This window comes from Choloepus didactylus, chromosome 27, assembly GCF_015220235.1.
Source record: "Choloepus didactylus isolate mChoDid1 chromosome 27, mChoDid1.pri, whole genome shotgun sequence".
NCBI lineage: Eukaryota > Metazoa > Chordata > Mammalia > Pilosa > Megalonychidae > Choloepus > Choloepus didactylus.
The window spans coordinates 12329005-12337207 of record NC_051333.1 but is presented as its reverse complement, the minus strand read 5'-3'; the positions used below and the strand labels follow the sequence as shown (position 1 = coordinate 12337207).

Below are 8203 nucleotides of genomic sequence, written 5' to 3'. Positions count from 1 at the left end.
TCATGTAAAAACATATTTGTACCTTTTATTACAATCGTTGAGCACCCTAGGTTTCCCTGAGTTACGCAGTCCCAGTTTTTATCCTTCGTCTTTTGTACTGGTGTCCCACGTGGTCCCAACCTTCCTCTTTCAGCCATACTCACAGTCATCTTTGTTCAGTGTACTTACACTGCTGTACTACTATCTCCCAAAATTGTTTTCTAAACCTCTCACTCCTGTCTTTTCCTTTCTGTCTGCAGTGCTTCTTTAGTGTTTTCCTGTGGAGCAGGTATCTTGTTCACAAACTGTGTCATTGTCTGTTTGTCAGAGAATATTTTAAGCTCTCCCTTGTATTTGAAGGACAGTTTTGCCGGATATAGGATTCTTGGTTGGTGGTTTTCTCTTTCAGTATCTTAAATATATCACCCCACTTCCTTCTTGCCTCCATGGTTTCTATTGAGAAATCCACAGATAGTCTTATCAAGCTTCCTTTGTATGTGATGGATCGCCTTTCTCTTGCTGCTTTCAGGATTCTCTCTTTATTTTTGGCATTTGATAATCTGATTATTAAGTGTCTTGGCGTAGGTCTCTTCAGATCTATTCTGTTTGGGGTATGCTGCACTTCTTGGATTTGTAATTTTATGTCTTTCATAAGAGATGGGAAATTTTCATTGATTATTTCCTCTGTTATTGCTTCTGCCCCTTTTCCCTTCTCTTCTCCTTCTGGGACACCAATGACACATACATTCTTGCTTTTCGTTTTGTCCTTAAGTTCCCAGAGATGTTGCTCATATTTTTCCATTCTTTTCTCTATGTGTTCTTTTGTGTGTAGGCTTTCCAGTGCCTTGTTCTCCAGTTCCTGAGTGTTTTCTTCTGCCTCTTGAGATCTGCTGTTGTATGTTTCCATTGTGTCTTTCATCTCTTGTGTTGTGCCTTTTATTTCCATAGATTCCGACAGTTGGTTTCTCGAACTTTCAATTTCTACCTTATGTACGCCCAGTGTTTTCATTATACAATTCATCTCTTTTGCCATATCTTCCCTAAACTTTTTGAATTGACGTAGTATTAGTTGTTTAAATTCCTGTATCTCAGTTGAAGTGTAAGTTTGTTCCTTTGGCTGGGCCATAAGTTTGTTTTTCTTAGTGTAGGTTGTAGTTTTCTGTTTTCTAGGCAGGATTTCCTTGTTTACCCCAATCAGTTTTTCCCAGACCAGAATGGGCTCAGGTCCCAGAAGGAAGAACTATTCACTATCCGGTTTCCCTGAGGGTGTGTCTTAGAAGATTGGTACACCCTGCGAGGCCTCAGGTCACTGCTTTTCTGCCCAGCAGGTGGTGCCTGTTAGCCTGGTGTAAGGAGGTGTGGTGTAAGGAGGCTCTGGGGTCTGGTTCTGAATGGAAGACAGGTAGTAGAGCTGGGCCCCACCCCTTTCCTCTTAGGGAAGATATGCCCCCTAGGGAGAAGTCATTAGCATTTGAATAGGCTCTGCCTGTGCTAGCTCTACTCTTGTCTGGGTCAGAGTGCTGGGAACTGGAAATGGCTGAGGCTTTCTCTACTGAGCCAAAATGGGGCAGAAAGCCCCCTTCAGGGCCAGTCTGCAGCCACTCTCTGGCTCTCCAAGGTCAGTCATCACCCAAAGCCTCTGTCTGCTTGTTGGGATTCGTAGCTCATAGCGAGCAGTCCATGCTTGTTAATTAAACCCCAGCTGGAGCTCAGCTGAGCTATATTTGCTAGCTGGGTGAGAGCTTCTCTCTAGTACCATGAGGCTTTGCAGTTCGGGCTATGAGGGAAGGGGGCCCTTGGCTTGGATCTGCAGTTTTTACTTACAGAGTTTATGCTTCAATCTTGGGCATTCCTCCCAATTCAGGTTGGTATATGATGAGTGGATGTCATGTTTTTCCTCCCGTAGTTATTCTGGTTTATTTACTAGTTGTTCCTGGTTGTTTATTAGTTGTTCCAGGGGGACTAACTAGGTTCCACTCCTCTCTATGCTGCCTTCTTAGATGCTCCTCCCTGCTTTGTTTTGATTAATGTGGCTGGTAGAACTGAGAAACAGAATTTTATGTTTTATTTAACTTTTAATTGATTTAAATTTCCATAGCCATGTGTAGGTAGTGGCTCCCAAATTGGACAGCACAGTTCTAAGTAGAGATTTGTGTGTATTCATTCATTGAATATGTACAAGGATCTTCTGGGGTGGGTCCCATTATGTCGAAGGAGTTGAGAGTTTAAGGAATGGTTCTTAGTAAGAGGTAAAGCTATGGGACTTAAACTGAGGTGTTGCGGTTCGAAAAACTGTGATCTTGGTCAGCTTCAGCATTGGCGCTGGTGACTCACAGTAATTTGGCCGCCGCGCTGGGTGGTGGGGCTGGGGGTGGGGACTTCATGGGACTCTCTTCTCTCAGATTGACCTCAGCACAGTTGGGGAGCATGTCAACCCTGGCCAGAAGGAGGCTCATGTGGATTTCAAGCAATTGCAAGAGAGGCTCCACCTGCGGGTGTCACTGGCCACCATCTGGAAACATCATCATGCAGGGGAATGCAGTTATATTGGGAGCAGAAGGGACACTGTTTGATTTGAAGAGGTACTTTTCAACTAGTAATAGACTTTTCTGAAGAATATCCAAATAAACCACTAACTGTTAGGTTTTTATCCAAAATTTTCCACCCAAATATGTATGCTGATGGTAGCATATGTTTAGATATCCATCAGAACAGATGGAGTCCAACATATGATGTATCTTCCATCTTAATATCAATTCAGTCTCTGTTGAATGAACCAAATCGAAATAGTCCAGCCAACAGCCAGGCAGCACAACTTTATCAGGAAAACAAACGGGAATATGAAAAAAGAGTTTCGGCCCGGGAATATGAAAAAAGAGTTTCGGCCACTGTTGACCAAAGCTGGAATGATTCATAATACATAACTGGTCTGTTAATCTTTTTCATCATTGTTGAGTATAATTTACCTCTCAGTAGAAAGGCTAACAAATTTTAAGTGCCACTGGTTTTAAGGATTCTGCAGGAAAAAAAGAGAAAAAAAATCCTTCAGTTTAGAACCTACAAAAGCTTGTGTATCTTGATTAATGTACTTTTTGTTGCATGGTGTAAACTAAGTTATTGCTACATAAATTTGTAATATATCCTGTTTGTATTTTTTTCCAAGTGTGTAATGTTGGTGTGGAGTTTTCATGACCAAATATACACATTTTGTAAATCTGTACTTTTTTCAAATATTGAATGCCTTATTAGTTTTTTTTTAGGTGTTTTTTTTTAGGTGTTTTTTTTTTTTTTTTTTGCATTTTTTTAAATTAAATTCAGTTTTATTGAAATACATTCACCCACCATACAATCATCCATGATATACAATCCACTGTCCACAGTATGATAACATAGTTATGCGTTCATCACCACAAGCTATCTCTGAACATTTTCCTTACATCAGAAAGAACCAGAACAAGAATAAAAAATAAAAGTGAAAAAAGAACACCCAAATCAACCTCCATCCCACCCCATTTGTCCTTTAGTTTTTATCCCCATTTTTCTACTCATCCATACACTAGATAAAGGGGGTGTGATCCACAAGGTCTTCACAATCACATGGTCACCCCTTGTAATCTACATTATTATATAATTGTCTTCAGGAGTCCAGACTGCTGGGTTGGAGTTTGGTAGTTTCAGGTATTTACTTCTAGCTATTCCAATACATTAAAGCCTAAGAGGTGTTATCTATATAGTGCATAAGAATGTCCACCAGAGTGACCTCTCGACTCCATTTGGAATCTCTCAGCCACTGAAACCATTGAATGCCTTATTTTTGAATTCTTTAGATTTTTAAATTGGAGAAAAGCACGTAAAGTTTTTCTACATGAATATTACATGTAAAGCTGTTAAAATACATAACTTCAGTGCAAGAGACTTGGTCTCTTTTTTCCTTATCTGTATAGGAGGGGTTAATAAGTCTCTAGCTCTCCATTAATTGATCATTTCAGTTTCAGTTTCAAAAGAGCAGATTTATATTTTATCAAGAAATTCTTCAAATTTGATTTTTTATTGCTTTTTTTTTTTTTTCATATTTATTGAGATTGTTCAGATACCATACAATTATCCAAAGATCCAAAGTGTACAATCACTTGCCCCTGGGTACCCTCATACAGTTGTGCATCCATCACACTTAATTTTTGTTCAATTTTTAGAAACTTTTCATTACTCCAGACAAGAAATAAAGTGAAAGATGGAAAAAGAAAAAAAGAAAAGGAAACTCTAATCCTCCCCTATCCCTAACCAACTCCCCCCAATTGTTGACTCGTAGTATTGATACAGTACATTTGTTACTGTTTATGAAAAAATGTTGAAATACTACTAACTGTATTATATAGTTTGTAATAGGTATATAGTTCTTCCCTATATGCCCCTCTATTATTAACTTCTAATTGTATTGTCATACATTTGTTCTGGTTCATGGAAGTGATTTCTAGTATTTGTACAGTTGATCATGGACATTGCCCACCATAGGATTCAGTTTTATACATTCCCATCTTTTGACCTCCAACTTTCCTTCTGGTGACATATATGACTCTGAGCTTCCCCTTTCCTCCTCATTCACACACCATTCGGCGCTGTTAGTTATTCTCACATCTTGCTACCAACACCCCTGTGCATTTCCAGACATTTAAGTTCATCCTAATTGAACATTTCTGCTCATTCATACTAAGCAACCACTCCCCATTCTTAAGCCTCGTCCTATATCTTGGTACCTTATATTTCATGTCTATGAATTTACGTATTATAATTAGTTCCTATCAGTGAGACCCTGCAATAATTGTCCTAATGTGTCTGGCTTATTTCACTCAGTATATTGCCCTCGAGGTTTTGTCATCAACCCATTTTTTTTTAATATGGTTTTGTTCACTCACCATACATTCCATCCCAAGTAAATAATCAATGGTTTTCTTCAATGGTCATACATTTATGTGTTCACCACCTTCACCATTATCTATGTAAGAGCATCTACATTTCTTCCACAAGGCAGGAGGGAGAGTCAAAGAAGGTAGAGAGGCAAAAGAAAGAGGGAAAAAAAAAAGACAGCTAGGAAGCTGCAAGAGGAAAAATAACCTTAAGTCAAAGTAGAATAAAGAATCAGACAATACCACCAATGTCAAGTGTCTAACATGCCTCCCCTATCCCCCCCTCTTATCTGCATTCACCTTGGTATATCACCTTTGTTACATTAAAAGAAGCATAATACAATGATTCTATTAGTTACAGTCTCTAGTTTATGCTGATTGCATCCCTCCCCCAATGCCTCCCCATTTTTAACACCTTGCAAGGTTGACATTTGCTTGTTCTCCCTCGTAAAACAACATACTTGTACATTTTATCACAATTGTTGGATACTCTAGATTTCACCAAGTTACACAGTCCCAGTCTTTATCTTTCCTCCTTTCTTGTGGTGTCTCACATGCTCCCCACCTTCCTCTCTCAACCGTATTCATAGTTACCTTTGTTCAGTGTACTTACATTGTTGTGCTACCATCTCCCAAAATTGTGTTCCAAACCACACACTCCTGTCTTCTATCACCCTGTAGTGCTCCCTTTAGTATTTCCTGTAGGACAGGTGTCTTGTTCACAAAGTCTCTCATTGTCTGTTTGTCAGAAAATATTTTGAGCTCTCCCTCATATTCGAAGGACAGCTTTGCTGGATACAGGATTCTTGGTTGGTGGGTTTTCTCTTTCAGTATCGTAAATATATCACACCACTTCCTTCTTGCCTCCATGGTTTCTGCTGAGAGATCCGCACATAGTCTTATTAAGCTTCCTTTGTATGTAATGGATCGCTTTTCTCTTGCTGCTTTCAGGATTCTCTCTTTGTCTTTGACATTTGATAATCTGATTATTAAGTGTCTTGGCGTAGGCCTATTCATATCTCTTCTGTTTGGAGTACGCTGCGCTTCTTGGATCTGTAATTTTATGTCTTTCATAAGAGATGGGAAATTTTCATTAATTATTTCCTCTATTATTGCTTCTGCCCCCTTTCCCTTCTCTTCTCCTGGGACACCAATGATACGTACATTATTGTACTTTGTTTCATCCTTGAGTTTCTGGAGACGTTGCTCATATTTTTTCATTCTTTTCTCCATCTGCTCCTTTGCATGTAGGCTTCCAGGTGTTTTGTTCTCCAGTTCCTGAGTGTTTTCTTCTGCCTCTTGAGATCTGCTGTTGTATGTTTCCATTGTGTCTTTCAGGTCTTCTGTTGTGCCTTTCATTTCCATAGATTCTACTAGTTGTGTTTTTGAACTTTTGATTTCTGCCGTATACATGTCCAGTGCTTCCTTTACAGCCTCTATCTCTTTTGCAATATCTTCTCTAAACTTTTTGAATTGATTTAGCATTAGTTGTTTAAATTCCTGTATTTCAGTTGAAGTGTACGTTTGTTCCTTTGACTGGGCCATAACTTTGTTTTTCTTAGTGTAGACTGTAATTTTCTGTTGTCTAGGTATGGTTTCCTTGGTTATCCAAATCAGGTTTTCCCAGACCAGAACAGGCTCAGGTCCCAGAGGGAAGAAATATTCAGTATCTGGTTTCCCTGAGGGTGTGTCTTAGAAAATTGCTCCATCCTTTGATGCCTCGGGTCACTGTGCTTTTCTCCCCAGCAGGTGATGCCTGCTAGCCTATAATTCTTGACTGGTGTCAGGAGGTATGGCCGTGTTCCCCCAGGCTCTGGGGTCTGGTTCTGAATGGAAAGGGCCCCACCCCTTTCCTCCTAGAGAAGACAGACCCCTCAGGTGGAGGTCATTAGCATTTCAATGGTCTCTCTCTCTGCTTGTGCTGTCTCCACCCTTCTCCGCTTCACAGCCCTGGAAACTGAAAATGACTGGGGCTTTCTCCACTGAGCTGAAAAAGAAACAGATAGTCCCCTTCAGACCCAGTCCAAGGCGACCATCCGGCTCTCCCAGGTCAATCGTCACCCAAAGCCTTTGTCTATTTTTTGGGGCTGCGTACCTGTAGTGAGCAGTTCACACTCGCTACTTAAAACCCCAGTTGGAGCTCAGCTGAGCTGTATTCGCTTGCTGGGAGAGAGCTTCTCTCTGGCACCACGAGGCTCTGCAGCTCGGGCTATGGGGGAGGGGGTCTCACGACTTGGATCCGCAGGTTTTACTTACAGATTTTATGCTGTGTTCTCGGGCATTCCTCCCAATTCAGGTTGGTGTATGATGAGTGGATGGTCTCGTTTGTCCCCCCGCAGTTATTCTGGATTATTTACTAGTTGTTTCTGGTTTTTTGTAGTTGTTCCAGGGGGACTACTTAGCTTCCACTCCTCTCTATGCCACCATCTTGCCTTCAAATTTGATTTTAATCACCAATTATAATTTCAGACTTTACTTTGAATGTACCATATTAGTTTTAATTGAGCAGTTATATACTTAACTGGTTTGAGTCTGTCCAACTCTGTCTTTAAGCTACTTGTTTCTTATGCAGTGCTTACTATTAAAACTGTATCTTTTGCAATTTCACATTTAGCACCTCTGTCGTAAGCAGAGAGCTGAAGTGACTTATTTTGCTGCTTGGTAGCATTTTTAAAAGGTTTTTGATTAATGAGAAAAGTAAAACCATGAATATTTACCAAAAACATTTCCCAATATTAACAGTGAATAAGAATTGGTTGCATTGGTTTGAGCAGTGCCGCCAATTGAGCAAGGCAGGTGTTTAGAAGGAATCTTGGTGTAATTTAAACATTTGAAAACTGCCTCTTGCATATCTGTTTATTCTGGGAAAGGTTTATCACCAAGACCTGCTGAGTTGCTTTCTTTTGTGATGATGTTTTTTAATCTCCTAAGGTGTGTAAAACTTGTACTACATCTTAGTTTACTGGATCAGTCTAGAACACAGTATTATAGAAAGCTGAGACCAAGCTATCCTTCAAATATTATAGAAAATGGAAAATATACAAGTAAATTCTGTTGAACCACACACATACAAAAACAAACAAAAAACCTGTGATCTTAAGATCAACATCTGAATGCCCTCATAGATGGTTGACATACGTAGGTGGCATGTGTCTTGAGAACATAGAGGACAATTTGTATAATTTCCCAGGAAGGGTGACCGAAGGCTTTTTGGTTTGTCAGAGGGTTACAAAGTGATATCACCCAGGCTTAGTGAATGTATGAGTGAGAAAGGAAAGATGGAAATTCATCAGACCTGTTGGAACTAAATTGATCCAACA

General features: G+C 39.9%; 1 pseudogene; it reads left to right on the top strand.

Annotated features, from left to right (window-relative positions):
* The first annotated feature begins 2386 nt into the window (after positions 1 to 2386).
* On the top strand, positions 2387 to 2896 carry LOC119521157 (annotated as a pseudogene).
* Positions 2897 to 8203: the final 5307 nt, after the last annotated feature.